The 27,985-nt window shown below is 42.0% G+C and overlaps 1 long non-coding RNA gene across 2 annotated transcripts; it reads right to left on the bottom strand.

Moving 5' to 3' along the window:
- Positions 1-232: 232 nt before the first annotated feature.
- Positions 233-27,985, bottom strand: LOC138066718 (uncharacterized). 2 transcript variants are annotated; one of them, XR_011140136.1, is made up of 4 exons: positions 27,872-27,985; positions 26,690-26,812; positions 16,965-17,146; positions 233-7,569 (listed from the first exon to the last, which is right to left on the bottom strand). It is a non-coding gene; the product is annotated as an uncharacterized lncRNA (long non-coding RNA). The 2 variants fall into 2 exon arrangements; XR_011140137.1 differs by lacking the exon at positions 26,690-26,812 and having other exon boundaries at positions 27,872-27,979.

Below are 27,985 nucleotides of genomic sequence, written 5' to 3'. Positions count from 1 at the left end.
AATAATGAATTAAGAGCTCCACAGCAAATGAAAACCAACAAGCACCTGAAGCAAATGAGCAGTAAAACTATGCTGCAGAAGGTCAGATCTCTCTCAAACAAGGCATTTTTGCGTCTTCATTTACATAAATGAGTGTTCTTGACCAAGTAGCCTTTCCTGATTATTCAGTAATCTTTCCTCCTAAAAATTTAGAGCAGACAGTAATTTAAATTCATAGCAATTATTTCCTGCAAATGTTATTTATTTGAAAGGCAGAGTACAGAGGTCAATGTAATGTCACAATAATACTTGAAGAGATTTGAACCACAGTGAGACTAATCGCATAAGGTACCAGACAACGGACAAAACATTTCATCTGAAGAAGCACAACTTAGGCTGATAGCGGTGGTGATGATTATTAGAGCTATTCACAGCTCCTGGAATACCAGGGCTCTTCCCTTGGCCTTTTGCTGAGTCTGTGATGCGCTATGTGGGACACTCATCTTTTTACAGATGCTGCTGCTAATATTTCCATGTTCTGGTGTTGCCAGATGCAGCCTGCTCAGTCAGCACTGCAGCGCCCATAATTCTTCATCAAGACTTGATGATAGCAGATGGTTAAGCAGCAAATAGTGCCAAAGGCAGAAAGGATAAGATTGTTGTTTTAAGTAGGAATCCTTAAGGTGACAGGGATGTTAGAGCACTTTCGGCATATATTACCAAGAAAAATGGGACTGTGGATAAGTCAGCACGCTATGATACTGCCAAGGTGGAAAGCTTCAGTTATTATATTCTTTATGCATAACATACACCAATTGAAAATTGCAAGTTTCTTTCAAGAGAGTGCATTTGATCCACTGTGGTTTAAAAACGGTGGAGAAAACTGATAGAGAACAATTATGAGATATAAAATACATAGTAAAGGAATGCCTTAGCGGAGACTGTTTTTCTTCATCCTTCCTGCTTTCCCTGGAGCTAAGCTCTGTGCTGCACTTAACTCTGGACCAGATACTGCTCATTTCTTCAGGGTTCAACATCTTCAGTTTCACTCTACATATACAGCAATTGGGATTCTGTCCTATGTGTTACTATAGGGATATTAGCAAGCAGACAGACTACTCCCTTGAAGAGGTTATGAGATAAAATGACGGAGTCGGTCCATTATATGAATGCTAAAAGAGAATGTGCAATGTCTGGAAAACATTAAACTGACCTGTGAGGTTTGAAACCTGCCTATAAAATTCTCATTTAGATGAGATGCTTTCAGAGTGGGTAAGCCAAACTACACTCCCCCTAAGTATTAGCTAATAACTTTAATGGGATGCAAAAGCGTAAAAAGGCACCAGAAGGGATTTAAAAGGGTGGAGAGGGGAAGGGCAGGAAAGTCATTCCTTACAAAAAAATCACACACACAGGATCACACAGAATTGTTGAGGTTGGAAGGCACTTCTGGAAATCCTCTAGACCAAATCTCAAAGTTAAACACTCAGATCTACACATTCACATGTATTCAAAATGGCACTTTACAGGCACAAACATCATATCGTTATCATTTGACCAAAAACCCTCAGGGAGTAAAAGCATTGATAAGGAGAAGAGTAGGTTGGAGTCACAGGATGAGATTTGCAAACAGGCCTAAGGGAGCTGAAGCACCCAGGGCTAAATCTGCCCACGGACTTAGTGCTGCATCACTGTTGTATTCAGACTAGCAGAAATCATAGCCCAGGGCAGAAGCCCACGTCCTCTGCACTTTGCGTGCAGAAGATCAAAAGCCTAACACTGGGATCTTGAAAAGCTGGCAAGGTGAGCGAGGAGTCGGCAGCTCAGCCGTTGGAAAGTGGGTGGCCATCAGAGGAGAGAGCAGACAAGGCAAAACCTCACACAGACCGTCCTTCACTCCATTTGGGACTCCTGCCTGGAGCTGGCTGCCAAAACTTGCCCAGCCATTTCTTATCTGACGCAAAGAGCTCAGCTGCTCTGTCCCAGCTTCGTATGGCCGTTGGCCCATGAACAGAGCAGCTGCTGCGGAGAGCAGCTGGGCTCGCAGCCCCGCACTGTCTCACGAGAGCAGGTTATGGATCCAGGGCTCCCGCCAGCGCATACAGAGGTTGCCCTACTTGCCAAGCTATGACCACTTCAGATGAGCCTCTCTTAATCTCTTCCTTTAAAGCCAGCTTGTTATGGCCTTGTTGGGGAGGGATCCCATGGGAGAGAAGCAGTCGAAACGGTTTCTCCAAATGAGGCAGCACACGAGTGAAGCCTGGGCGTTGCATGTTCCCGGGGAAATACTCTGAACGCCTGGCTGGTGTGGGCATGGTGCTGCCTCGAGGGCTTCATCCACAGCTTTTTGCATAGCATGGGGCTGCTCTGGGGGTGCTTCACCACAGCAAAGCCCAGCTGAGACAGGCAGGGTGGAGATGTGAGCCACAGAGTGAAAAACCTCAGCAGCAACAGGAACTGGTGATTTTGCTCGTGCTTTCCAGGGCAAATTTAAACTGATGAGAAGAGCTGGAACCTAGAAAGGTTAGGCAGGTGCTGAATAAGATTTAATTTTGTTTCCTGGAAAGTCAATGGCATCTCAGTACTGGACTCAGGCACTCACAGAGCCATTTAGGCAACAGTTTCTTTTGCCAGAGCCTGCGGGAGTGTGGTGCCGCGCTCCCTTACGTGTTTTAAGAAATCACACCCGTAACAAAAGAGAACACATCCAAACGTCCTGCAGAAGTCAGGGGACAGGAGTAGAGGGGAAATGTGAGCAACGATGGCTCTGAGGATTTAGAGCACCCTAATGACTGCCAAAGCCTATTGGGAGAGCAGGAATCTGGCAGTGCCTCAGTAGCACTCGGGGTGTGGGGAGCAACAAAAAAAAGTGCATTTGGCAAGGATAACACCTTTCGTTGAGACAACACAGCCCGGCTTTGAAAAGGCGGAGAACAAAAGGCTAACTGGCAAACGGGGGAAGAAAGTGCTGGAAAGGAATTTGTTTCAACAGGAAGCTCAATGGCTTGTTGTAAAACAGGCTAGGATTCTGTCGTTTCCACGTTAATCCCTAAGAAGGGGCAGCTCCAGCAAGCAGCAGCCTTTCTGGTGAAAAAACAGTGGAGGTTTGAAAAAGACGAAAGGGAACTTTAGCTTCCCATCTGGATCAGCAGTAAAAAATAATAACAGAGAGCAAGCTTTTCCCCTTTTTTCTCCTCCTCCCAGAAGTTCTCTGGTTTCATCGTGTTGAGTCTTAAACATTCACTTAATCCCAGGCTTGCTTTTAAGAAAAAGAAAATGCGTAGAAATCCTTCTACGCCCCAAATCTATAGAAACAGTTCCAATTTTCTTTACCAGAAATAGCAAGAGGAAATGAAAAGCAGGTGTGGGAAGGCTTTTCTGAATGATGCCAGGGCTGTGCTTTAACCTTTACTGGAGGGAAATACACATCTGTGTATGCCAGGCTATTGCCTTATTGCATAGTTCCCTTACAGCCACAGAAACCTGACAAAAGCAACTAAATATTCCCAAGTTCTTTTCAGCATGTTTGCTGACAGCCCGTGCCACTGAAATATTTCACTGACCTTTGACAAAGACAGTAAATATGGTTTGCTAGGCTGTAGGGAGAAAAAAAAAAAAGGGCATTGGGGATCTTAGAATTAAACAAAGAAAATGGTAACATAAAAGCAACTTTGAAGAGCAGTGGCAACAGAAATAAGCACCTTATTAATCGTCTGTCAGTCACACTATGTCCTTCTTGCCTTTTTGCATATATTAGAGATATTTTCTTGGAGTTACTTCAGATGACTTTGCTTTGAGCCTGTCAGATGCCACTTCCAGACTCCGCGGCTCCAGCAGAGGTGTTCAGCGCCTTGCAGCGAATGAGCTTCGATTAGCCAGTGCAGCCTGCAAAAGTCAGTTATTCTGTTTTTTTGTTTCTGTGGCAAAACAGCGAGATCCTGGGATTTGTTCTTCCTCCTCCTATATACCATTCAATGAGGCAAGAATGAATGCCCTGGAGCTAGCTGTACACTGCCAGCTCAAGCCTTTAAAATGAACACAAAATCACAGCCGAGCCTGAACAAGGAAATGTAAGTCTGAACCTGGCCTCATTGAGAGTGCTTGCTGGAAAGGCCCCCTGAGGCTACTCCAGTGCTGTAATAATCTACGTAAACAGGGATGGTGTATTTTTTCATCCTCTATGTTGCTGCAGTAGAAAGGGGCGGAAAAATAATCCACTTGCGTATAGTCGTTTAGGCCCAGTCATGATTCCTTTAAAGCCTGTGCCAATGGATTTTAGTCATTCTCTGGCAAAGGTTTCTCTTTTAACCACAAACACTGAATAGTTATTGGATGAGTCACCGCCTTGAGTAATCTAATTCCTTGACCAGTACATGCTTGCTTGCAGCGCTTCAGAGTGACTTTCAGCAGTCAGATATTTTAATGTACGCCTTTCCCGGTGAAGTTTTTCATTCCTGCAGTTTCCAGGGTCGCAGGACTGAGGAGTCCAGCGCTCAAGGTAATCCCCACTGCACAAGCAGGCACTTTTGGGGCTGGGAGTGGCACTGCAGTCCACTGACCTCCCTCACCTCAAAATCCGCATGGGCGGCCCTTGCGAGCGCAGCAAGCTCAGCGTTAGGCAGTAATTTTTCAGACGGCAAGCCTTTACTCAGCAAATCCGGTCATATCTGAGGGGCAAAATGCAGCTTTATGCAGCTTCACCAACAAATTGCAAAACGGCCAAACCTGCAATAGCCGGTTGTAACAGCAACTGTTAACTGTTAACCTGCCTTGTAACAGCAGCTGAAGAAAAGTCTTCCAGCCAGCCCCTTGGACAAGAGCAATTACTGCCGAGGGCTGCTCTGATTGGGAAACAGAAAGGGAACATTAATAACAACCGCAAGAAGCACGGGCTGGTGTTGACGCAAGCCACACCAAAACCCAACCGTATGTGCTTTTGCACAGAGAGGGGAATGCTTTCCATATTAGGAAATACGGGGTTTGGGAACACTAGAGAAGAAATGTCTTTTCCCCTTTTAGAATATGTAACATTTCAGGAGCACGTAAACGTTCGAGGACTAAATTGTGGGGACTGCTCACAAGACATCTTCTGAAGAATGTTATTAAAATCCTTCGTAGCCCCTTCTTTCACGACTGCAGCTTTCTGGTTCATTTCCTATTTATGGGGGACCAAGCTTTCCTCAGGGCATCTCCTGGCCACTACTTACAGCACGCTCCTTTTTTACAGGGGAGGAACGGAACAGAGAGGCAGCTAATGGGGAGGATTAAATTATACTCCGATTTTTTTTCCAAGCCAATAAAAGCAGACTGTAATAAAAGTACCCTAATATAAATATATGATCCCAATGGAAAAATGTCTTAGAGTAAGGTGTCTTTGTGCGTTTATGTACATATGAGCACTGCTGACAAAACAGAGCAGATCCAGCTGTGGCTATGTTTGATAGCCATATCCTATCCTGACCTAATCTGTGTGCACACCAGCACTTTAAAACACACCCACTTCTCTGAATAGGCAAAGAAAAAATGTTTTACATGAATTGTCCAATGAGAGGATCAATCCTGTGTTTGGTGACTGAGTAAAGAGTTTATTATCATTCTTAATGTTAACACCCACCTGAAAGATTTTTTTTTTCAATAATTATACCATATTGCCCTGTATGTATTACTCCAGGCTTTTAATTTCTGTTTTCTTTCTTAAATCTTAGTTTCAATAATGTGGCTATCTCAGGACTAGAGAATACAGTCTGCAAAAACACAGGCCGTTTGTATAACAAAGCATTTGACAGTCATTTTAATTGTAAAACGATATTTTTTCATCATGAATGGAATACAAATTGTGTCAAAAAACAAAAATAACTGGAGAAGCAGGCCTGTTCAGAGACAGTCCTGAGGAACCCAACTAGCTAAGCCACAACTCTCCACAACACACTGGTCAATGGAGACTAGGTCAAATGGTATCCATTAGTGTTTTCACTAGCTGGGGCTAAACATTTCCATATTTGATGTCATATTCACATAACTTGTCCTTGCTCTGCTCCCATGGTCCTTCTGTCAGCTATTTTTTCCTATCATAATCACAGAAGCATAGTAAATCAGACTGGAAAGCACGGGAAAATGTTACCTAGTCCAGCAGTTCTCAACCTTTGTTTCCATTGTGGGCCTTGAAAAATTCCTCAGTGGTAGCAAGAACTCCTTCTGAGATCATCAGATATGTAGATTACTGGGTGGCATGGCTGAAAGTGTGGGTTTTCTGAGCATAAATTGACATCATATGTAAGCTAAATTGTTGCCAAAATGAGTGAGTCCTTCACCTTCATCCTCATATGCTTATTTGTGTCCTCTTTCTTCCCCTGGCTCTGGTGTTCGTCCAAGCCCGTCCAACAGGCAACAGTCACTTTTGTTCCCCTGGGTTTGGTTTCCTGACGTCTTTGCACCTCAGCCAGATCCCTGGAGGGTCAGGTTAGTGACCTTCCCTTGTTAGTGGCAAGTCTATGCTTTACAGACGATTGTCAAGCCTATTTTTTCAGCAAGGCTTTGGTTTCATCACTTCAACAGTTACCTTAGATTAGTTCCTAACTGTTTTTATAGTAAGAATCATTTTGTTTTTATGTAACCCACGTACGGCCTGAATAATGAGAAGAAGATAAAGGACTGAAGGCTTAAACTAAGCTTCAAGACCTCAGCCACATGTCACAGGCCCAAAGTAGGAGAAATAATAAAGATTCCACCAATACCTACGGCCACTGCAGGAGAAAGAAAATGATTAGGTGATCACGCCCAGACGGGCCCGTCGACCTAAACCTCTGCCCCTGCTGCACAGCCCCAGCATTACTGTCCTGGTTCCTAACCCATCATGCCACTTAAAACCCCCAGTCCATCCTGGCCCTGCATCTATCCACAGCTCTAATCAGTCTCAGGTGTCCCAGAGATTAACACATCCAGTTGCGCAGCAACAGGAAACTCTCTTTTCTGATGTACAAAGGCAGCCCTTGAAGCCCTGAGGCAAGGGAATTGGCTCTAGCCATTGCCTATCACATACCTGCATGCATTTAAGCACGTGAGGGCAAGGTGGGCAATCCTGCACTTCACTTGGCCATGAAGGAAATAGATAGTGAGTCTCTCCTTCCTAGCTCCAGAAAATAGTCAGAAAATAGTCAGAAAAGGCCAGGAATAGTCATATTGGCCATCTTTTCCATAGACTTTCTGCCAGTAGTGGGATAAAGGCATATTATTCAGAAAGGTAACTGATCTCATTCTAAAGACATGAGGTAATGTCAGGGCTACCACCATTATGGTGAGCTATTTCAACGTTCATTTACCATCACTGCTAGGAAGTTGCTTTTATTTCAAGGTTGAATTCATTTGACTTCAGCTTACAGCTATTGGATCTTGTTGTACCTTTAACTGTGAGATTAAAACATTGCCCAAGATCTCGTTTCTCTGTGTAAATACCTATAAATACTGACCAAGTCACCTCTCGGCCATCTCAAACTGCATAAGCTTTAAAGCTTTATCTTCAGGGCTTGTCTTCCAGTCCTTGGGTCATTTTTGTAGCTCTCCTTTGAATTCACTGCAGTATTTCACGTCTTTCTTGAAGCATGAAAATGAGAAGTGGACAAAGTATCATAATAGCAGTCATTAATTCAAAATCACTTCCCTACTTTTACTTTATATTCCCTTATTATATATCAATGGGTTGTATTAGCCAATTTTTCCTACAGCATTGCATTAAGTGCTTGTGGTTGGGTAATTATTTGCAATGACCCCTGTGTCCTTCTCTTTAGTATTACTTTCCAAGAAAGAGCCCCTCATTCTGTGCAAGATTTCAATCAAAAGATAATGTGGTATTAAGTCAAATGGCATTGAGAAATATAAGTGTAAATTGATACAGACCTGCAGGCTGGTAGTCCTGTCAAAAAAAAAGCAATTCCTTTTTTGTGATGAGACATACCATCCCTAAAACCATGCTGACTGATATTTCTTATAATTTTAGCTATAACTGTAGCTTATGGTATTCTTTGTAGAGTCCTGAATTAGATCTTGACCAAAATCTCCATCAGGGTCTTATACGTCCCTGAACCACACCATTCACCGCTTCACAGAGCAGCCTGATTCACTTCTTTCAGTCTCTTGGCTATGAGTAAATTCGTGGCTTAGGGGACACCAGAAGGATAGCACTGAACAATTCTCAGTTTGATATAATGCTTCCCACATTACAAATCAGTTATGTCAACGGAAGTATTGAGTTTTTGGAAAATTCTCCTTTTTGAAGCTCCAAATATACGTGATAGATGTTGGTACTTTCTTTATAAGGCCAATGAATCCAGGCTGTTCTCACTGGCACAGGGGCAGCTGCCAATTTTTAGGTCAGTGATGATCTCATTTTGTCAAGCAGAATGAGGACCAGTATACAGAGCTGCTGTCATATGTTCAACTAATACCCGTGTAGCTACCGCAGCATGGAAGTCAATACTAATTTAATTTGCTTTTGTGACTGCAGTGAAGCTCTAGCATTTCTGCATTAAGAAATCATTTGTCATTTCTGAAAACTTAGGAAATGTTATTGGCCAGAAGAACCTAGCTGGTGTGCCCTATGAGAAGGGTGTACAGGATAATGGAGTTTTACTGCACGTTGTATAAAAAGATCAAGGGCGAGTAAAATTAGGTGCACTTTAATAAATGCTCACCAATACTTCTTAAATTCACCAGTTAAAAATGTAACCTCTAACCTTTCAGAGATCCTGGGAATCATCTACAAGTGTCTAAAAAGTAGCAATGTCTTTAATGGACAGTGTGGGTCACCACCAAATACACCAGTATGGGCTGCCAACACATGAGTGTCCTTTATTGTTGTGATGACGTCCCTCACCCCATAGAGGGGTGAAGCAGAGAAGTGGGATCCATCTGTGCCTTTAAGAGCTATGTGCACTGCTTCCCCTCCTGACTGGGGCTGCGGAGAGGATCATCTATACTATCTGTCTCAACTTTGACCAACTGGGAGGCCCTGACAGGCTTCTCTGAGGTTTGCTTGGTTTGCTTGAAACAAGCAGCATTTCTCCGTTTCCTACTCCAGCATCCGTGTATCTTCTCTTCCAGTTGGTTCTTGCAGGTTCTTCCCTTCAGATGTCTGATTCAGCACCTGGTGGTGATTCGATACTTCCAGATGTGAAGATAACATTCCAGTTCTTCTGCTTCTGGTCATGACAAATTGCCAGCCTCTTTCTTTGTTTCTCGTGTTTCCTGGGCAACTTAACTCCACTGCCAAAGCTCAAAAGATCTGCCATTATACTGACCAGATTGAGGACGTTTTTCAGAAAGCTTCCTTAGTTCTGGCCTTTTGGAAAATGCTCAGCTTTTCCTTAAGACCATTGACTTCCTTCTGTAGCAAGTCGCGTAGTCCCCACTTCATGGATACAGTTTGCACTTTCATTTTGGGTAAGGAGCACATATGACATGTGGTATAGGTCAAAAGAATTGGTAATGCTCTTCCCATCCTGACTGCTGTGGTTAAACTGCATTTTTGGAAAAAAGCTCAAACTCCCAGCAACAGTTCTTATGAGAGATATCTCTGTTTAAACTTTATCTTTTTTCAAGAGTTATCGGTTCTAAACACATCTGCCTTTCTAGCACAAGTGCTACCACTTTTAAAAGATACAAAAAGTCTTAGCAGTGTTTGAGGATGATATAGATGTACAAAGAAATTGACACTATTAAGGTCTTATTCCAAAAAAAATTTTTTTAAATTATTAAAAGATAACTATAATTAGGATTAAGGAAGAAAATACTAGCATTTTTTTTTTTCAATGCTTAATTCTCCAGAAAAAATATCAGACAAAGGATATTTACACCGCATATAAGCTTAGCTACAAAAAATATGCCTACCGTATCCTTATGGTATTTCTTTTGTTCTGTGGCTTTCAGTTTTTTTTTTTTTAACTACAAAGACAAGCATTCCATTGTTGTTTAGATCATCATGTGTGAATACTAGAATTTTAAATATACTTTAATTTATGTCAAGTTACAGTCCACAAACCAAAATAATATTAGACAATTGACAAAAAGTAGGTCTTTGACGGAAGTGTTATACTGTACAATAATTAGAAACTTATGTGCATTGTTCTTCTATGACAGTTTCATCAGTGGAATAATAGGACCCAATTCTATTCCCATTCAAGTAGAGAGGATTTTTGCTATTGACTTTTAGGACAGCAGAGTCAGATTATACATTGCATTAAATGAAACGCTTAACAGATTTATTTTCTTAAAGGGCCAACTCTTTACACTGAATTGCTGAAAGCTGCTATAGAATCAGAGAACAAGCTATTTAAACCTTTCCAGGCAGTTCCATGTTTTTGATCTGGATTCAACAGGATTACAAAGGATCAATGAACATGAAAAGACCTGGTGACTTGAAAACCAGCCCCAGAGTGGAAGTGAGCATAACTTGCCCCACATCCTGCTCACTTTCAGTCTGCACAGCTGCCTCACAAATGTCTTGCCCTTGGCCTGTTTGAATGCGCCTGGGAGCATCCTAATCCACCAAGCAACCTCAGGCAAGCCGCTGCTGCAGCTGCTGCTGCGCAGGGAGTGCACCTTGAACCAGGCAGGGGCTGCACTTACAGGCTTGCAGCATGGAAAACAGTCCTGTCTGCTGTTGATGGTGATGTTGGCGTAGTCAATGTTTATTTTCTCTAGAGACTGCTGAGAGGATCTCTGAATTCTTTCCCTGACCCGATTCTGTCTCTGTTACACCACTGTTTGCCCATAGCATTACCCTGGTGAGAGTGGCAAGAAAAACATGTTGCGCACCAGGTACAGCTGTGGGAAATGGCTAGGTCCTCCCTGCTCCGAGAGGAGTATGCCCACATACTCGTCAGAGAATCCATAAGGAGAACAGAGATGGGGATGTGCAGGAATTAAGGGCTAAATCTGCAGGAAGCACAAATCAGCAACGCTCATGAGATGCTTTTCTCACTTGTGCCAGCCAGGGATCTGGCTTCCGGCATCTTTCTTGGCTATTAGAAAAGGACAACATGCAATGTAGCCATGAGCAAAAGAAGAATAACGAACCACTTGGCTAATAGCAAGGGTTAGAGAGCTGTATTAGTTTCTCCAATCACTGTCGGAGTCCCTGCTGCTGGCCTCATCACCTGCCTGTTTCAGGCAATCTCTTCTCTAGGCTGCCTTAGCCATCTGGTAAGATTACAAACAGAACAAAGCAGCAAAAAGGAGACGAAGGAGTTAGAGGGAAAAGCTTGTTCCTTCTCCTCCCCCCTCCAGCACCTCCTATTCATCCTCTGAATGTATAAATCCTGGCTGTGGCCTGACTCCTAAAAACTGTGTGCATAGAGGTAGCCAAGGCTATTTGATTCAGTTCTATTGGAAATGTGATTTCTCTTTGGTCTCGCACAAAGGTCTATTAATTAGGGCTGATAGAGCTTAGAAAAAAATCTGCTTGGCTAGCAAGTGCACTTTCTCGCTCGCTCTCTCTTTCCTTAGACCTTGCCAAGATCTCAAAAACAGAGGGAGCTTAATTACAGTCAGTGGATTAATCTCCAAGGGAAAGAAATTGTAATTAACACTTTCAAATGTGCCACTTGTTTTCCTGGGCTTTCAGAGTTTGTCAGCGTGTCTGTCTGTCCTTCTGTATGACTAGAACAAATGTAATTCTGCACGTCTTTTATGTGCAAATGGCAGCTTGACTTCGTAAACCCTTCCAGCTGATTCTGTAAAGACTCCTGTTTCCTAAGTTTCTCTCTTAAATCCTGTTTACCACTTTCTGTAGGTCTTTTTCTAGCTTCAGTCACCAGTGGTCCTGCAGCCAAGGCTGTTAAGGCCTTCTGGTGTCTCTTTAAATTCTTACAGTCTCAGTTCCCCACTTCAGGACAGTAACAGGTAAAACTATGGTTTCGATAACCTGTGCCTCTTTGAGCTGTTCATGCAACGGCCTGAGGTGTAACAGCCCATCAGAGCTCAATGGAAAGGCAGTAAAGTCAGTGCCTTATAGTAGTATATCGTGTATGTTCATGTTCAGGGAGGTTTGAAGGTGAAAAGGAGTGTTAGGAAGAAAATTTAAAGCCACAAAAAGCCGTTGAAAGAGATTTCGGTGAACATCCTAGTTCACGAATGGGAATTGGGCACAATTTTAAAAATCACCTTGACAGATGAGAATGTGTGCAGCAAAGACACACCAAACACTCTTGATTTATAACAGCCTTTGACTGCAGTCACGTCCCTGATACACGGCTCCTTTTGCGGTTGAGTTTGCATACATGCTAGCTAATTTTCCAGAGATGTACGCTGGATGCATCACACGGCGACTGGCAAGATCAAGCCCTTTATGTGTGCACAGCGGCAGTGTATCAAGGAGAAGAATAAAAAGAGGAAATGAAATACTCTCCTGTGGGGGAGTGAGCATGAAAGGAGCCTTCAAGATGTATATCCCTTAATCCTGCTATATAGTATATCATCATTCCTCAACAGTGCAGTAAAGCTACCCCTTCATTAAGACTCTCAGTCCTGAGAAAGGTGACCCAAACTCCCCTTCCATCCATTTGAATCTTGCTCTGACAGCCGGTGACTTGTTAATTATTAATATGAAATATTTGATGGTACGTAGAGCAGCTGAACCCAGTTTAATGTATGCTCAGGGCAACTCTCTGAAGCTGAAATCAGCCATTCCGATGCTTTGGATTTTTCTACTGAAGTTTTCTCTTTTGCTTCCTCTTTTACTTTCCTGTCTTTCTTTCCTATGCCTTTGTGCCTTCATGCTGAGATTCTGCTTTCATCTCAGTGATGAACTTACAGGTCTGCATTTTGATTCTATTCCTTAACTTACTGATCAGGCTTAACGGAAAAATAAGCAGGATACAACACCTGGCTTCTACCCATCCCTGGAAACCTTATTTCTTTCTTCCATCTGAAATGTTTAGTCTGTCCCGTGTTACAGGCTTTTAAACACTGTTCATCTCTGCATACCCTTGGAGTTTGCGCTGTGGTATTAGCTTCAACTGTAAGTGAAATCACATCACCCAGAGTTAAACATGTGCTACATGTGGTAAATACAGGCTTTAGAAGACTTATCTTCTGGCTTAGGGCACGCTTTTAGGATGCAAATCTCCTCTTTAGAATGATTCATTTGCTATGAGATTATGATTTGCTACCTGCATACTTCATCGACACAAACATACGTTATTGAGGTCATAACCACCCACCCACCCTCGGTGCAGCCACAGTTACCTATAGAATCTAGTGCTTTATCATTCTGAATAGAGGGACATCATTTGCTTGATTCCCAAGCAAGTTCTTTAGCAGTGATTTTCAAAAGTAGTTTTCCTGTCTCGGGACAGGTCAGATTTGGCCATATCACCTTCTCCCTTTTGTTCATGCAGCACCTCCTGTGGCAATCAAGAAAATCCCACTTTAGGTAAGCTGTTTGCAGCTTCCTATTTGCTGTTCACCTTGCTGCATTTTGCCCTTTGGAGAGTCATGAGCCGTGATAATACACGAGGGCAGTGCCAACACGGTCCCAGAATCCAAGCTTAGCCCTAGAGAAAATCTCCCTCATGATTGGCAGGAGAGAGCCCCAAAGCACCCATCTTATTATTTCCCAGTGACCACGAGAGTCAGCTCAGTTAAAGCCTCTTTGAAGAACTGATCGGCAGGCCATTCAGCAAAACGTTAAAACAGCACAGCTGTTGAACAGTGCTCAAATTAGGCAGGGTCAATGGCAAAGACAGCTTTAGAATCTGGGAATTCCTGGTTCTCTGCTCTTTCCTGTTTACCACACTACCTTTACTCATTTCATAATCACCAGCATATACACAGTAGTTATACGCTTATGATGTGAGATATGTCCATCCCTCTCTAGGGAGATATGTGAGCGTATATTTAGCTAATATTCTGTCGTATGCTGTAATTCTAACTCATGTTAGGGACCTAGCAAGCAACGTACAGCAAAAGCAACAAGGCTAGTTCTTTGTTTCTCCTCCCTTCATTTAGTAGTTGTACTAAATTACGCACATTATGTTTTTCCTGAAGAATAACTTTAAGTAGCTTCATAAAACAGCAGTATTTGCATTGCGGAGGCAACCTTTGTTCTACTTAGCACAAAGTAATACTCAATAACTGTGTGCAAATGCAGAATGGGAGGTGATTTGGAAAGTCTTTTGGAAGAGTTTAGAAAGCAGGATTGAGATTTTATAATTATTATTATTGGAAATGTGAACATTTTCTATCACATTAACTGACTTTACAGCAATTTATTTTGCTGCTATCATAAAGGGAGGTAATGAACCATGAAGTTTCCTAAGGAAATTGCCAGCATCTGCCTGCAAATAATTTTCAACCACATGTGAGCCATGAAGGAAGAACACAGCGATTCAGAGCAAACTGCTTGTCCATATACTAATGGAAAAAACAGTCAGTGTCCCTGGTATTTGGCATACTTGGGAGAAGGACCTGTTTTAAAGGCACGTCACTACTATGTGATAGTGGGAAATTTAAATGCATGTTAGTCATTGTGCAGATAAGATTAACTTCTTTGAAAGCATATGTTTCCACAGATGGATAATCGTACTGAAAGGATAATCAATAAAACAAGAAGAAATTGAACAACCTGCTTTTTATTCTCTTAGGAATCTCACTTTTAAAAACAATTATCTGTCTACTATCTGTGACACTTCCTTTGTTCCTCACAGTAGGTGCCTAACACTAAATCAAAACCGAAACCCATATCTAATCAAAGATAATAGGAAGTTTAAAAGATTTCCTTATCAGTTCCAAACACAGACAGCATCACATAGTAGTTATCTAGGATTAGGAAGCTTTCTGGGTGTGATTCAGTGATAGTGTTTCCATCGTATCTCTGTAACTTTGGTGATAGCCATGGCACTGAAGAACTGAGCAACATCCTCAGATCGTGTTATGATGGAAATCTGAGGGAATGGATTCTGCATGCTTGGAGCCTCGGGTGTTCACATATGCAGGTGCAAGGGGAATATAAAATGCAACTAGTTAAATGTGAATCACTTTATTCTCACTATTCCTAGATGTAATTGATTGTGCAAGGTACAAGGTAGCAAAAAGTCAAGCTCATACTTGTTTTAATCGTTAAAAGTTTCCCTGTGATAGCAAAGTTGTGTATTTCTTCTAGTCAAGCTTCCCTTATCTCCAGTTAGAACATCTATCATTCCCTTTCTCGAGTATTTTTCTCTTTGATGTAATAGGAAAAAGACTTTCTCACTTTTTTTTTCTTTACTGACATATCATCATTAAAGGTATCTCAGACTTTGTTATGACTTCACACAAAACACTAGTCATTGATGCTTCTCTAAGAGGAAGTCAGTGTTTGTCTTCATACCAGGTTTCCTGGCCAGAGAAATAACTTGCTTAAACTCATCACAAGCAGAGAGTTAGAATTCATTGATTTACTCATTTTTACCCTGTGCTCATCACTTTAATAGCTGAGTATTTCATAACTTTTGAATGGATTTATCTCTGAAGTAGATTGGTGAGGTAAGGAAATTTTATTTATTTCCATTTTACAGGTGAAGAACTGAGGCAATGAGAGATTAAGTGACTTGTCAGAGGGTGCAAAGGAATCCGATAATGCAGCCAGGAATAAAGGCTAGATCTCTTTAGTATCAGTCCACTGCCTTAGCCACGAGAACATCTTTCTTCCTTTTTCTCCCTTAATAACCCCTAACTCATTTCTTCCACGGATTCTGTATCTTGCAGCAGCCTGAACCTCTGTTCTTAACTTCCTTGCATTTACCCCATCACACTCCTTATGGTACCTTCAGAAAATTTTTATATTTGTTTCCAATATGAATACAAACAAACAATTACAGTATTCTCAAAGTAGCATTATAGCAAACCCAGCATGAAACAGATGGAAGAAATAAAACGAGGTGATAATATGCCACTATAACAATTGTGAGAAGACAATATATTGCTAACATCACTCCCAGTCTGCTTCTTCTCCAGCGTGTGTAAAAAAAAAACTTTGTTAACAGAAATCATAGCTAGTTATTTATCGGTATTATACTTAAGGTTTGTTTTATTCGATGTTCAACTGGGAGAAGTACATGCAGCAGTTATTCCCAGAGTATATATGTCTATAGCATAAAAATAGGAGAGATGTGTGGTTTTAGTTATGTATTCTTTGGCTGGGAAGAAAAGCATGACAGCTTGTGGTGGTTTGTTAGGCAAAGAGGAGAAACAGTTAATATTCTGGATACGGCTTTATTGATGCCTATCACATTTCCTAAGCTCATTATAAAAAATTAATAAAGTACAGTAGCCAGTGGATCAAATGGATGGTGTCCATCAGACTGTCTGGGATCAGCAACAGTCTCAGTTGTAGTCATGCATTTCCCAGTGAAGTCAACAGGACAGGGTCTCCAATGGGCTGCTCCAGGTAAAGCCATTTCCCTCCTACACAGCCAGTGCAAATCAGTGCCACTTCAGGTGACTCACACCCAATTTGCACAGGTATTAGTGAGTAGACAATGTGAAAGGCCATGAAGAACTTACCCCAGTAAATTTAATCTTATCTAACTGAAGGCAGAATTTCTCCCTGTTAAACTGAACTAAGACATTTTCAGCCTGGTTAGGAAAAGAGTCTACATGGTACCTGAGCTGGCCCATCCTGGGATTCTTGAAGTCCCCATATCCTAGCTTCCCAATTCAATCTGAATTTATGCTGCTGCAGCTTAAAAACTCTGCGCACCTTTCTGGCAGCAAGCCTGGGGCCTTTCTAAGAAACATGGTAAGTCTTCTCATCCACCCAGCTCTGATCATGCAACATCACTGCAGAGGCTCCTGGCACATGGAGGGGTTGCGACACCATGCAAAATGACGAGGGTTCAGGGCAAATACAGTGGTTACTCAGCACATTTGCCCTCAACAGCAGCACCCAAGATACACTTGAAATAAGGCAGAGACACAACTGGGATACTTGGAGTAAAAGCATTCCTACTTACCTCCCTTAGGTTTACCGTACATGCAAATTTCACTAATGGAGGCCTATTAAATCAACTGAGGATAACTGAGTCTGTTGGTGTTCCAGCCTGCAGCTGCAAATTTAATCTCAGTGGAAATATTTCAGTGCTTGCCCTGAAAAGAGCACTGAAAGCAGTTTCATCCAGCTTCCTTAGCCCTTCTCCTGCATTAGAAAGAGAGAGAAAAGAGGTCACATATTTCCAACAGGGCAGGGAGTGGAGTAAGGCAATGTCCGGTATGCATAGAAGGGATGTATATGGCAACTTTGTCAACCACATTCACTCAGACCTTGTGTTCAGCAGGAATCAGTGCACAGAGTGGAAAAGAAAGACAGCTGCTGGAATTTCTGAAACTTTAGCTTTTTGCAGTTGACAGAAGGACTCTCAGGGACCATCATATGCCAGACAATTCAAAAGCAAACCCCAGTTTTCTCCAACCTTTTTCAAAGTTTGGCTTGACAGCAAACTGATCTAGACCAAATTTCTAGATCTAGAGCAACTGATCTAGAAATAGCAGCAGCCACAATGTGGATGAGCATCTATACAGCTCTGTAGCCACAACCATGTCACCTGGCATGGGAGTGCAACCACACTGTGCCTCTGAAGGAGAGGCCCTGCCGGTGTGTCACCTCTCTTGGATGCTCTGCCAAAATTTACTACAGAAAACCTCAGCCCTTGATTTTGAAGAATACAAATACGAATATTAGTGTCTCAGAATATGAATATGAGAATAATGATTAGAATAATAATTAGAATAATATGAATATTAGAATAATCAGAGCTAGGAAAGACGGACGGGAGTTACAAGGTTATCCAATTGACTCTGCTAATGTCTGTAACAGCCTGTTTTCAGGAAGTGCCTTAGATTTTTAGCAGAAAAGTCTAGAAACTATAACAAAAAAAACCCAGATAATTAGAAACACTGGCATTGGGAGCGATTGCTCTCTCTCTCATTATGCTATAAAACAGAGAAACTTGCCTTTACATGAATTTCCAAGAACCTCTGTTATTCTTATGCTTTTACACATGCTGTCCTCATAATATTTTTATAGGATGCGACAAAGAAACTATTTCAATAAAGCTTTTCTTTCTTCATGAACAGAGGAACTATAACTTTTCATTTAGCCTTTTAAGATATGACACATCTTTTGACACTTTCTGACTCCCTGAACAAGGCAAAAGCAACTTCTGAGCTTGTTGTTTTGGTTTCCCTTCTGTTTTTGATCTGTTTAGCTGAGCCCTTGTCAGCTGAGAAAGAATTTTTAACTCATACGTTTCTGGATGCTGCAAAAAATTGCTTCTTTACCACCAGATCATGAAGCATTGTTCTTATCTTTTTTTATTATTATTTTGCAGTGTGATTATATTGTTAAGTTACAAGATTGCTTTTTTTTGACTTCTGGGTTTTGAGGGTTTAGAGCTTATGTTTTTTACAAGGTATGAGGGCTTGGATAATGTTAACAAGTAGTAACTTCCCCTTACATGACCCTGTCCTGTGGTATATCTCGAAGTGCTTAATAAAGAAGAAATCTCCACTATGGAGAAGAGAAAACTGAGGGTGCCTTCTTCTTCACAAGTCCAGTGCAAAGTCATGCATCTGAGCTTAAGCTTTTGATAATGTTGGATGTGCACAAAGATACTAGACTTTGCATACGAGCAGGTGAAATGCAGGTACATTTTCCCATCAGCCATCTCTCCTATGGGAACAACATCAAGCAGAGGGGTTGCTAGCAAACACCTAGCAGTGATATAACATATACACTGCGATAACGGTTTCCTAGAAAAATATGACTAGTTCAAGGTTACCCAACAGCAAAACGGACCACAGCACCCAGGTCTCACATTGCCAGCTCCAATATTGCATTTTTGAGGTGGGAACAAGGGAACTGATCTAATGTGGCTAACTTAGAAACGTACACTGCTTTAGCGGCTAGTCATGGGGAAGGCAGACCAATCTTGAAATTCAGTGCATGAATTCCCTATTTAATCAATTAGTAGAGAAAAGTTTCTCTAAGGACTGTCAGGAGGGCAGTTTAATTACCTGCTTTTGCAAGATCCTGCTTTCTTTTCTGCATGGTTGATTCGTGGAGGTGAAGAGCTCTGCTGCTGTGTTTATACCGCTTCCAGGCTCTGAGCTAGCTCAGCTTACTTTCTCTTCGGTGGAAAACCCCCATGTGCTGTGCAAGTTCACAACCATGCAAGCAAAGCTCTTGAGTAGGGCAAACCCTGCCTTGTCTCTGCCCACAGAGAGGGCCAAGACTACACCCTCCCTGTGAGGAGCCCGTTTCAGATTGTGGTCGGTGGCTCCCTTACCGGCAGCCTGGACAGCTTTATATTGGGAGAAACAAATCAGTGCCCGGCACAGAGTAGGAAGGTAAACCCACAAGATTTCCAAAGATGGACCAGTCCAGTAGTGGAAATCCCTGATGTAAACGGTTGGCAATGTCTCATAACAGAGCTTAGCTCCCCAAAGAGATTTTCTTGGAGACAGAGACTGGAAGTGAGCCAATTCCTCTGAGGCTACCCAGTTCCTCTGGTTATTTCAGAGGGCAGTTCAGGCAAACAGAGCGGAAACTGTTGAAGAGGAGCACTCTTTTTCACTATAAAGAACTGAATCCTGTTTATCCTTTTGTCTTTCCTAGATCTGCTTAAAATGCCCCTTTTATCAAAGTCTTCCTATGATAAGCTCCCTTTAATAACTTTCTGATTTATTATTTTTTATAACAGTGGCTATTGGTCTTATTCAATAAGACAAGCCCTTCTGTCCTAAAGATGTGACTGACTCCTTGGAGGAATACACACTTACTATTCTTTACTTTCCACAGTTACTTTCCCATGTACTCTAGAGCAAAGCCCACAAATACCCAAATCGTTAATTATTTTGCTTTCTTCTGCTAATACTAACATCAGCCATTTTGCATCTTTAAAAGTGAAACACGAAATTAAATTGTCATCATTTTTCATATGAATATGCTCCTATAAAGGCTAATTGGGAGAGAGCAGGCTACTTTGCATAACTCAGCTAAGAAAATAAAATATCGAATCTCTTTGCGTGGATATATAATAACACATACAATACTTTTTGCAATTAAATCTGCTTTTGATAGGTTCATTTGTCCTTCAGGTTAACATTGAGACAACATTGTGCCCAGCCACGCCCATATTCATTTACAGAATTTAGCCTTAGGCTAATTCAGATATAATTATTCTTCTTTCCTCCTACTTCCCTTTAAACTACTCTAGGCATAGTTAGCTTTGAAATGAGCTGGCCATTTTTTCCCGTGAAGTACACAAAGTAAGCCAGTGCTTACAGCACTTACTTCTCTTCTCTCTTTATTTTACGCAGCGCATGTGGTTCTTCAGATGAGAGAAAAGAAGAGATTGTTTTTTCTCTCCTTTTTAATTAATCCATTTTCTACCAAAGCAATAAGAAGGCAGCAAAGATAACTTGAGTCAAAAGGTTTTTCTCTCATGACATCTTCAGTGACAAGTTAAAATGAAAATTGCTTGGAATTAGAGGTTTGGTAAGTTAGTCAACTAGCCTTGTATCTTTAAGGGTTTGGCTCAATTCTAATTCAAATCAAACATATAAATTATGTTTGTGGTCTTGTCCTGATCTTCATTTGTATGAATCACAAGCTACAAGAGGGCATGTTATAGGTCACCAAAGCTGGCAGCCAACAGAGGCTGCTGGATAACAGGTGCTTTACTTCAGCTGTAGTCTCCTGGATGAGGCAGTCTCACTATTTCCCCAAGGCTCTTCATTCAGGTCCCACTCTCTCCTCCTCCCTCACTTCCTGGTCTCCCTTCCAAAAATTCCCACTCTCCTTGTAAAAAAGAAAAAGAAAACGAAAAAAAAGATCATCTTGACACAGAGCACAGAAGAAATCATCTGCAATGGTTAAAATGGGCACAGTTTATGAGCAGCTGACAGAAAACTATCTAGACAGCCTTAAATTTAAGTTGTTCTCCTGGCTTTGCCCAATATCATTGTTAATAATAATAATAATATTAAAGAAAAACCCAAACATCTCACTGAATTGGAATGTATTACATTGACATTGCATTTAATTACATTGAACCAAGGCAAATGAAACCTTTTCAAGAAATTAAGAGTCTTAAAGGCTCTTTCAAGGCAGGAGTTTCTATACTGGAAGAACAGTGTGGTGCTATGAACTTCAGAGACATTGCCTCCAGGACAACACCAGAAGAGCTTTCATACAGACATGTTAGAAATTCTGCCCAAACCAGCTCAGCACAAGTCACAAGTAAACTGTAAATAGATAGTAATTCAGAGGGAGGAGAGAGAGCAAACAGCCAAAGATATTAAGATAAACAATACATAATTATTCAAATAGACTGAACATAAATAAAGCTGCAGTTGTGTCTCTGTAGGCCCTCCAGGTCACTAAGGAATTAAGGAGGCAATTAACAAGGATTAAGACATTTTCAAGAACTGCATTAATTATTTGCATTTGTCTTCACTGTAATGGGGGATTTGGAAATTTATGGAAATTACAAGTAATGGATATTATAAAGATAAACATTTCTGTAGAAGAGGTACTGGAGCAAGTTGCGAAAACCGAGTTCATGAAGTTAAAAGAATCCAGGGGTGTTCAGGAGAAGCTAAACTGCAGAGCTGAGCTGCTGGCCAGAGCACACAATACGAATTTAAAAAACAAGGGTGTTTCCCAAGACTAAAGAACTTCCCTGTTCCAATATATGAGTCAGAAGTGAGTGCTGGTAATGCAGACCCCAGGGCTGAGGATGCACATGGTATGCAACCAAGGACAAAGTTACTTTTGGCATGCAGAATCAGGCCAGGACAGCACCACAGCTGTGCTGTAGCTCTTTCCCCTCAAACCTGCAAAAAGTCCCACCAAATTAAGGAACTGGTAAGTGTCAGCAGGTTTTCAAAATGCTCTTGACAAAGCTCCTCATACCAGACTGATGGGTCAAAAACAAATTGTGGAATAATACGCTACGTGATATTACTGATTAAGCAATAGGACACAAATAAGCTCAGTACAGGCCTGTGTAACAATGGTAAATGCTAAACCCCCGCAGACTTGAATGTTAACTCTCATCTCTTCCCGTTCCCATTATATCTGTCTGCTCGTAGTACGGTTTTATGAAGAGGCTGCTTGAGCAAAAGCGGGAACATTTGCCTTCAGGAAGGCTGGGCTCTCCCTGACACCCCCACCCCCAGGATGACGCTACTGGGTTGAACAGCGATGCTGAGGTTTGCGCTAACACGTTATCCTTTTTAATTTCTTTCTGTGGATGCTATTTCTGAAGGCATAACCTTGCTGAGTCATTCTGCCGCCTGAGAGTCTGGTGGCACCTCTCGAAAGCCGAGCGGGTGAAAAGCAGAATGCCCCAGGCCTCGCGTTGTTCTTTGGATGATTTTTCACCATGGTTTAGAGAGGAGTGACAACGTGTTGCTGAAGTTTATGCACACGGCTAAGACTGAAGGGCAGCATAAATTATGGAAGCTTGTGAGTGATTTCAGTAGATCGCACATATACACCCCGGGCATGTAAAATGTAGTCTGAAGAATATAGCTTAACACGTGTAGGTGAAATAACAGTTTCTTCATGTGAAATGGCATTCTCTTCACTTGGTTGTTTCAGGAGAAGTCAGTATAGCTCACTAAAGACATCCCTCCCACCTCTCCCAAGATGCAGATAATGTCACCTAAGCAAATAAAATAAGCCATCCTAGATAAACGGACTGACACATCGCATCCAGTTTCAGATATTTGTATTTGGCAGGATGCATTCTCTGTGTGGGGATCACTGCAAAACAAACGGCCCTGATTTGGGCCTTTTGTTTGGTATTTGACATAGCTATAGCTATAACTGAAGAGACCCTGGGACAGGTGATAGAAATAGAGGCATGGACGATGTTAATTGTGGTGAAAGCATGAGGGGGAATAGGCCGGATCCAGTAAAATACTTGTCTGGCCTTCCTTCTTCCTCATACTGGCTGCTTGCTCCCATCCCTTGCTGCGCTCCTAACTCGCCTGGTGCCTCTGCCTCTCACAAAAGGGAGCTCATGGGTCTCAAGAGCTTCCCAGCTCTCAACTTGCAATGAGCTCCCGCACTTACCATTTCTTTCTTCACCCTCTGAGCACAGTGGCTATGCCACTCCACTGCCCTGTTCCTGCTGCCCCCACTCCACCAGACTGCCTCTCTTCCCCGGACTTACAGCACTGCCTCTTGCTAAAATGCAGAGGTGCTGCTGGCTCTCTTCGCCACGGCTCATGCTGGTGAGCCTCAGTGCTGAGGAGCATCAAATGAGCAGAGCACCTTGTGACGGGGTTTCAGGGTGAGGGATGCCTTGTGGCTGGACTCTTGAGGTTGCGAGTAAGTCCCTGCTGCTCCACCCTGTCCCCAGCCAGTCCTTCCCGCTCCCTCCTTTGTGCCAGTCCTAGTCTTGTCTGATCTCCCAGTCAGCTGGTTCAGGAAGTTAAGCCGGCAGAAAACTAATCCTACAAAGTAATGTGTAGCCACTTTAGCTCCTGAACCGGCTTACTTCAGGGTCAGAGAAGCGCCAGTGCCAGCACAAGGGGGAAGAAGGGGGGAGAAGCAGAAAACACAGCCAGAGGTAAGGATGGGATTGCAGCAATGCCGATTAGGACTGTTTTGAGCTGTCTTGGAAACACACCCTCAGCCACCACTCTGCTTAGCACTGTTAAAACTGAGACTTGTCTGCGCGTGTGCAGAGCTGACAACCTCAGGCAGCAAAGGCAAAACTTTGAGACGCCAACCTTTCAGCCCTACAGAGCTTGGGCAGCTCTTTGCTTAGGAGGCACATCTCTGTTCAGGAGTTCAGGGTCACATCTTCAGGCTTAAGCACTTATGTCCCACTAGGAGTATTTAAGCCATTTTTGGATCTGCCTTTCTGGTATTACTGTTAAGGTCCATGTGCTGGGATTTAAGTAACTGCTTGGAGATGCACACGCAAGAAACCCTCACTCCATGGGGAGAGCGTAGGGAGGATTATCGCTCCACCGTACGGGAACCCAGACCAGTCAAGGTTATTCCAGGTCATGGAAGTGAAGATTTGAAAGGGCTTCCTGCACTCTCACCTGCACCAATAGACAACTTGGAGCAGGCTGGGAAAGAGAGGGAGCCTTCCAGGAGATGTTGCGTTTTTCCACAGAATAGTCCATGCGGAGCTTCTGCTATTTCATGAGGCAATGCTGGCAGAGCAGAAAGGAACTGCCATCACTGCTGCCTTCCATGAGCTCCTTCTCTGCCTTGTTTCTCTGCCCGCTGCTGCCCTCTCTTTTGCAACGTGGGAGGCAGCACAGCCAGGCAGCATCCTCTGCCTCCAGGCAGACCTCTCTCGTATAGAGGGACCTGCCCGTCTTCTACAAGGCCAGAAAGTGGAGCCACTTCCCGGGGTCAGTGAAAGAAATCGACTCAAAAACAATAATTTTGCAAATGAGGGACAGGAAAGAATTAACTGATTCAGTTATGGAGGACTCAAGGGGAAGGGAGTGGTAGCTTGGGTATTTTTCATCTAGACTATTAGGTCTGATCCTCGGGGCAGTGGGTGTTAGGCCAAGCCTGGAAAACTTTCCCTAAACTAACAGAGCAAAAAGCTTCCGTGCAGCATATGTTCAGCCCGAAGAACTTCCTGGTAACTCAGGTTATTGAGGCAGATTGTTGATTAGGATCCAAGAGAGGATTAGAAACTCTTTTAAGCATAAATAGTATTTGCAACTGTGTGAGTTAAGCAAACGGATACAAGGGAAATCAAACCCCATGCTTCAGGGCATAAACTGCTCTCTTGTGAGTCAGGATCAACCTTTTTTCCTCTACACACAGCATTTCATAATTAGCTAGGTGCTTGCTGTGGTTTTGATTTGCTCTGAAGCATCGGTTACCGGACGCTGCCAGAGGCAGAGTGCTGGACCAGATAGAACCATGATGTGTTTCTGCAGGGCAACCCCTCTGTTCGCCTATTGGCAAAGCCTTTGTGGGGAAGCTTTAGCCATTCATGTCTTCAGCAGCTCCTGGTCTTCCAGAGCATTAGTCTCTCATTTCCATAAGCACTACATTTACTCTCAATTGCTAGAGAAATAAACAGGCAAAGCTGCATGAAATGTTATTTATCTGCATGGCACAGACAGCATTTATTTTTACTAAATGTAGATATGCTTTTAACATCTGTATAGGTCATTTTTCCAAGTAAGAAATGAATTATTTTTTGTATTCCATTTCAGCTGCAAAGAAATCACATAACTTCCAGAAGGTTTTGTATTTTGAGAAATACATACTTTTGTATGCGTGTGTGTGTGCATATACATATAGATGTGTGTGTGTGTATGTGTGTCTGTGTGTGTATATATCTGTTGGTCCAATACAAGGTTTTCAATTACTAGCATTTCCTTACAAATTAAAGGCAGGCAAGGACCAGTAATGCAGGTGACAGAGCATGCACTAACAAAGTCTGCCTCTCCACACTGCCTCTTTGATGTACTTTGTCTTTGCCCTAAAGGAATTTCATTATCCTATGGTGAGCCAGTAATGAAATCTGTACTCAGAATCAAGCCTTCATAGAAAACGATATCTTGACTCTTTGTTCTGTACAGACTAGCTGTGTGTGGTAGGAATATGTTTCTATTTGTGTGTGATCTGAGTATACTTTGAATACCGATCTGAAGATAAAAAGGATAGAGATCTAATTTGACAAAATATTAAATTCCTCTATCTTGCTTTATCTAACAAAATTCTGATGCTTATTATTGTGACGAACATTTTGGGTGATACTTGCAGTGTGAAGAGCGGGTGAGAAAAATCTCTCTATGCTGAATCAAATCAAGAGTCAAAGACCCTGATTATAAAGAGTGCAGAGGGCACTTAAGTACTATTTTTAGAACAATGCCACAACAGATTTACACACAGAGGAAAAAAAAAAAACCTACTCTACAGCCACTTAGGAGCAAAGTAGCATTTCACTGCATAATAATGAAGAACTAATTGCTCTTTGTCATCACTTTTTATGCAAATTGCCAAAGAACATTCACCCAATGTGCATTTTACCTTTTAACAAAGAAAGCAGTCATGACAAACTAGACCAAATTTCATAAGCTAAAGACAAAAGTAGGCCGCACCATACCGAAATTGCAGCTGGCAAGTCTATTCCTTTGAGGACTTCTATCAACTTACCCATGAAAGTCCATAGACAAAAAAAAAGGTCCTTTGGCCTACATTTCTAGCTAAATTAAATTAAGTTCAGCTATTAGAAGACTGAAATTCCTTTTCATGGAACTTAATTGTCACTATTTGCATCTTTGTTTACTTTTTTCTTTTCTCTTGGGATAATCACCAAATATCATCGTCATCTTCTTACAGACTGCTTTCAAGCTTTTACTTGTTTCATTATGTGGATTTCAGACGTTGCAGCTTGCTGGTTATTTTTTTAAAAAAAAGTTTTATTGGATTTTTTAAAATAAAAAAATTATTATCAGTCTTAGATTTCATATATGTTTTCACAACTTTTAAATTTAGACTAAACTGACAATTCTTCAAAGAACACCAGAACTTCAACAGCTGTGGAATAACATTTCCTTTTTGATCCAAAGGCTTCAGAGTAAGAAAGAGAAAGATCTAATAAATCACCTTTGTTCTACATGAAGCCTTAATGTTTCAGTCATTCTGTAACTGACACTGAAAATTTGATGTGAAAATTACCTGGATGGCAGACCAGGTCAAAATGCAGACATCCTGATGGAGTGCATCACGTCAAAGTATTTTCTCCAGAAACATCCCAACACGTTCACAGGTTTTGGGGGGTTTTTTTGTTTTTTTTTTTCCCTGAGAAACGTAAGAAGGATATCAGTGCGCAAGGAGTTTCTGACTTGCATGAGGAATGAATTCATTTGGCGAACTAGTGGGTCTTTTCAATCTCTAGTTTCTGCAAACTTCAAACATAACAGAGAGTTCCAGCAGAGTCCCTTTTCTACTCTTATGGTATTCACAGCAGACCTTTATAGTTCACAACTTCAAGTTAAGGTAGCAAAGAGCAGTTTTAAATCACTCCAGTTATCGAGGTCACAATTATTTGCCGCAGCTACAAAAAAAAATCACGTGCATGCTGCACGTGCAGGCCAACGCACTCTGCTTTCCCTCTAAGACAGAACAGTGGCAGATGCTTGACCTCTGTCTTAAGTGCTAACACTTCAGAAACACTGTCTTGTAGTCAGAAAATATATGAATATAGTTTATAAACCTTTCTGCATGAAAAGAGCTTTCTTCACTCTCATACATTTTCTGTCCCGGTCCTCTGCTTAAATCGCAAGAATATCCTGCTGCCGAGCCTTTTCGAAAAAAGGCAAAAGTGATCAATGTGATAAGTAAATGAATCAAATAGTCCTTCATCATGTGAATGAAAACCCACAGATCTGTTGATATCCCAAGTTATTTGTTTACTATAAAGCAAAAAGCAAAATAAATAGACCAAGAAAAAGCCAAAGCATTTGGAGTAATACTGAAGTACTATAAAACCCCGTCAGAATTACACCGTGTCAGGGATTTAGTCAGGAAAAGCAATTCCAAAATAGTTTGTCTCATAAAACACTGTCAGAGGCAGTGCAAGTTGCTGCTCCAGTATGGCCACGGCATGCCTGTTGACTGCCTTTTCCAGTACGTCTACATACTCTCTGCTCTGATCTGACCTCCTGCATGTGCTCCTCTGGCTTTTGTTCACAGTCAGAAACTGTTCCTCATCTCCATAAGCCTCCTTACGCTCCACTGATGTTTCAGCTGCATAAAGTATGCATTATCATTAAACTACGCATGAATATTAAACTTCCTTTGTCTCTTCAATTTCATATTCCCCCGTGTGTGTGTGTGTGTGCGTGTGCTATTTCCTACCCCTCTCTCTGAAGGCCCACTGCCGTACTTTGCTGAGCTTCTCGGTCATGCCCTGTAACAGAGGCGTGTCTACTTCCAGTGCACTTGTATTTCACTCTCCTCTGCTGGCTTCTG

Source organism: Struthio camelus, chromosome 3 (genome assembly GCF_040807025.1).
Source record: "Struthio camelus isolate bStrCam1 chromosome 3, bStrCam1.hap1, whole genome shotgun sequence".
Taxonomy (NCBI): domain Eukaryota; kingdom Metazoa; phylum Chordata; class Aves; order Struthioniformes; family Struthionidae; genus Struthio; species Struthio camelus.
The sequence above is the reverse complement of the archived record's forward strand: the minus strand, read 5'-3'. Positions and strand labels throughout refer to the sequence as shown.